Source organism: Anguilla anguilla, chromosome 6, assembly GCF_013347855.1.
Source record: "Anguilla anguilla isolate fAngAng1 chromosome 6, fAngAng1.pri, whole genome shotgun sequence".
Classification (NCBI taxonomy): domain Eukaryota; kingdom Metazoa; phylum Chordata; class Actinopteri; order Anguilliformes; family Anguillidae; genus Anguilla; species Anguilla anguilla.
The window spans coordinates 37396231-37400977 of NC_049206.1; the positions used below are offsets into that span (position 1 = coordinate 37396231).

A 4747-nucleotide genomic window follows, 5' to 3' on the forward strand; every position below is an offset into this window, starting at 1 on the left:
TTGTGGGTGTGGGTATTTTGGGGTCGTAAAGGGTGAAGCGACCGGCACCTGGTGGGGGCACTACACGGGACAGTACCACACTGCCCACATATGGACCCCTCTGACATTACACTTTGTATTTCTTTTCTGGATCTGGACTATAAACCATCTGTATATCTTATTTACAAATCCCGGAAAACCTTACAAACCATGCACATGTGTTCATTGTATTATTGTATTATGCCTTATGTAATAACCAAATAGAATTTGAAAAAACATAGTTTCAATAACTCAGGAAAAAACTAACACAATGGAATGTCCTCTCTGGTAATCATCTCCTTTTCCACATTTCCCCACCAATTGTTTTAACAACCGCCACCAAATGGTGGGGGCCGGAATTAGAGATTTATGATTCGGCCAGGTTAATTTATGGTAATGCCTAGACCAAACGCGGGATTTGGCTTAAAAGGAAGGGAGACAAAGCAATCGGGGAAGATCGTAAACGATTTCCCCACGTTACACATAATCTGTGTGGTGTGTGTAGATTCACAAGGAAGATCGCAATCGACTTCCCGCACTGCGCATACTCGATGTTCTGTGTGTAACTAAACAGGCTGGTAAGAACTCTTTTCCTCGGTATTTATGTTTTTTAAACCTTATAATTGATTTGAATTTAAAGATAACAACCTACCTGCCTGTTAAATAAATTCTTCTGATTTTAACTTGCGTGGTCTTCATGACTCTAATCCATTTTATCTTCTTTTCAGCCGAAATTCCGTTTAAATACTCAGGGGGGCAATTATGACTAGGACCTACTGATCAGGGGTCTAGTACAGTAAACGTCTTTAGTGGGGTCTTCAAGTTAGATAGGTGACCACGATCTGCCCGCTAAGGGATTGGTGGGATCGGTTCTGGTGTTGTTTGGCATAAGAGAACCCATGGGCGTTGTACGCCGGTTCTCCCCAAATTCGCCTTAAGGAGCCCGATAGATTCTTCACCGCCCTGGGCTCATAACTGTCTATGCACTATCCATGTAAGCCAGGCATGGAAGGCATGTATTATGGTGGTCAGCCTCCTACCCTCTGGATTCTTCACCGAACTGAGATTTAACAATAGTGCTAAACCCGGGAGCATATATTGAGGAATAATGGCACAAGATAGAGTCGAGTGTAACCACTCCCAAGTTCCACGTATAGTTAAAGCCAAATTTTAAATTATCATGTAAAATGGAGTCAGATTAACACGAGAGTAAAACATAGTAACTGTTACGCTTTCTTGCTGTGGTCATGGATATATCTGTTGTGTTGTTCCGCGCATTTGTGAGTATTCTGATGCTCCCATTAGGATATTGACAGTCCGGCGACAGATCGGATATATCTCTGATGACAGCATAGCCCCGTTTACGAACGGAGAGTAACCAGAATGCTACTGATCCGTTTCAGGCCAGTTTTAAGCGGGATATGAAGCAGCGCCTTCATATCTAACCCGTGGCAACGGAACCAGTGCATTCTTAATTATAATTGTGCCCTGTTCTTACTAACAGAGGAAAATAACTAACATCTCCGGTTTTGAATCACACCAGCCAAGGGAGAACACGCGATACCTTCCCCTCCAGCTACAAACCCTCATTGGTCTAGCTGTGAGGTGTTTACAACCCGCTGTCATACAAGAAGAAGAAGACAATCACATGCGCATATTGCTGTGATGTGCTCTTGGAAGAAGGTCGCTGTGATTTCAAATTCTCCGTGGGAAAATCTGGGTTTGAAGGCATTCAAGAGCAGGTAAGCATTTCATTATGCCTTTATATTTTTAACTGAATGTATTAATGCAACAATACTGGATGCCAACCGCCGTGAAAGCTAACAAGAAGAACTGAATGCATTAGAGACCTTTTCAGTTAGTAGTATTTGCAATGTAATTTTGGAGTCCTACTTTCAACATGCATGTTTGCAGTTCTAGCTGAATGTTGCTAATGCTTTAAGTTAGCAGGTGAAATGGCGTCTTTTCAGACCTGACGTCTGTTTGGGACTAATTTGAGTTAGTGTTCTGTTAGATAACATATTTGCTATTTTGAGTATTTAACGCTAATAGCCCAGTGCAAATGTAATGTAAGACCAGTTAACATTACCTAGCTTATCTCGGCGATGGCCTGTTTAGTAAAGCACCTTTGTTCATGTCCTTTTTGCTAGCATTGTTGCCAGTGCCTCTTTTGAAAGCTAACGTATATGGCGCTCTTTTGAAAGCTGTAATTCACCTTGTCCACATCCTAATGAGATATCAACATGCTGGTTAAAATATGCATCATAAATATGATATAAAATAGTTGTGTGGTCTTCATTTGGTTTTTGACAAACTAGAGCTAGCAAGCCTTTTCAAGCTAGCATTGTTGGCGCCTCTTTTGAAAGCTATTTTTGCGCTCTTTTGAAAGCATTTAGCTAAACATTATTTCCATTAGAAATACAAAAACTCTGCTTTTTTCCCGCAAAATCATCTAGCATTATTACTCTATACCTGGTGTAATCGTGGCCTTAAAAAATAAAATAAATAAATAAATAGGCTTTGGCTTCACGCCAGTGCATTGTGTAATCAGTATTAATCAAGAGTATTTCTCTGTATTTTCACCAAATACTGACTTAAATTGATTTTCTTTTGCAGAATTCTCTACATTTGGCGCAACAGCTCAAATGGAAACTAGAGCACAAGATCAGAATGAAGGTAGTTATGGATATTATATGGAAACAGCTCTTTGCTCATTGACTGTCATTGTCAAAACACACTTACGATTTTAGCCTGCTGCGTGTGTTACTCAATGTATTTTTCTTACTTGGTTCATATCCTTTCAGCTCCCACACATGGCCTTATGACTGTTGCCCCAGCGAAGAACCCGCAGTCCAGCCTCCCCCACTCAAGACATGCCTGAGACAAGAGTGACTGTATTCCAAGTTGAACAATGCACGGGAGGCCTGTGAATTTGGCCAGTGTGATTTGGAACTGTATAGTACATAATAAGACTCTATTGAGCTCTTATAACCTTATTAAATAGCTAACATGGAAAGCATTTTTGAAAATTAATTAACATTAAAGACATGAATGTGACATGTCTTTAAGGGTGATTACAAGCCCTTAAAAAGTCTTAAATAGTCTTAAATTTATTTTTGTTCATAAAATTGTCTAATACATCAGGACAGTTGCATATATATCATGGTGTATTTATCTGAGGTTACATTGCGTTTGTATTTGAATGGTAAAAGCCCACAATGTGTCCTTTTCTTGGACCAGAATAAACATTTGGACAAATGTCAATGTTGTTGTTTTAGATAATTGTAAAAATGTCAAGTAGCTAAGAGTACAACTTGCCTGTGCTTACTTGTGTGGCAAACTGTCTTAAAGGAGTACCATGGTGGTTGAACGTGACACTTCCCAGTTGTCTTTAGGCAACAACAAAACAAATGTGCATCATTTTTTTATTATTCAGTCATTTCAATGTACTTTAAAACATATTTTTCTAAGCCTAAATTTCCCACTATAAAAATTCACCCGAACCGTCTGGGTGTGGTAATGAGAACTGTCAGTTAGCTATGATTGACAGACCATGCCCCGTTACCATAGCTACCCCCATGATATGCGCTCTTTTTGGGAGACTGAATTTTCACAAGCTAGCTAGCTTAGTAGTATATCAAGTATCGATAGATAGCTAAGGTAAGGACGTTGACTTATATCCAATTATAATTTTTGCTATCTAGCTAGCCAAGTTAAGATAAAAGCACAACTATAACGTCCTCATAAAAGCAAACTAGCAAGCTAACGTTATCGATAACATTGCCTTATGAAAGCAAACCTCCTAGCTAGCTAACGTTAGCTAGCTAGCTAAATGAATATAACCAGAAATAATCTAAAGGTGCTCTAATTTAAGTGAACCTAACGTTAGTCAAATATTTGCATTGTCTTGCCTGTAAGCCAGCGGCACAAACTATGGGTCTCGAGTTATCCATGGGTCCCCAAACGATTTAGAATTAGCTATCACAGCAATCTGACTGACATAAAAACTCACCTCAAATTTGCGAACACGCCATTGTTTTCATAAGTGTCTTCAACGTGTAAGTCGACAGTAAACATCATTAGATTAGCGTTGTTATTAGTAGGCAATCAGGTACTTACTTTGAATGACAATGTATATGCTCCAATATGTAGTCCCTTCAGGAAATCGCGATCTTGATATTGCAATAATTAATGCAAATTAAACCAAACTCCGCAATATAGGGACCAAATATGCTCCCACAGGATAAATGAACATCAACTCGGAGGTAGCTACAAATTGCTGGTTGATTTTAAAAGTTAATTCGATTGGATGTAACATTATATAGAGTAGAACCTGGAAGGTAACAGACATGGAGATAACTGACCTGCTTCAACTAATCAAGAGATAGCTGAATGGTGTAGTCATTGAATCAAGTGTTTAAATATTTTTATTACACCATAGCAAATTAATTAAACAACTTTCCCATGTCTGAATATTTTGCATTATTTGGTGTTGGAAAAACCCCCAATAAATGTTACAATACACTCTGGTTTGTTTGATAACTTTAATAAATAACATTCTTTATTTCAAATGTGTAATAATGAGGTTCAAATTTAATTCACATTACATGTCAAGTCAAAGCACAGTAGAAAGAGAATAGACCTTAAATGGACATTTACATTTTAGTCATTTAGCTGACGCTTTTAAGCGACTTCCAAGTAGGTGCAACCAAGATAATGTCAAGTCTAG

At 38.6% G+C, this 4747-nt stretch overlaps 1 long non-coding RNA gene across 1 annotated transcript; it reads left to right on the forward strand.

The window, feature by feature from the left end:
- Positions 1-2575: 2575 nt before the first annotated feature.
- Positions 2576-3051, forward strand: LOC118229014. Its single transcript, XR_004765596.1, has 2 exons — positions 2576-2694; positions 2823-3051. It is a non-coding gene; the product is annotated as an uncharacterized LOC118229014 (long non-coding RNA).
- The last annotated feature ends 1696 nt before the right edge of the window (positions 3052-4747 follow it).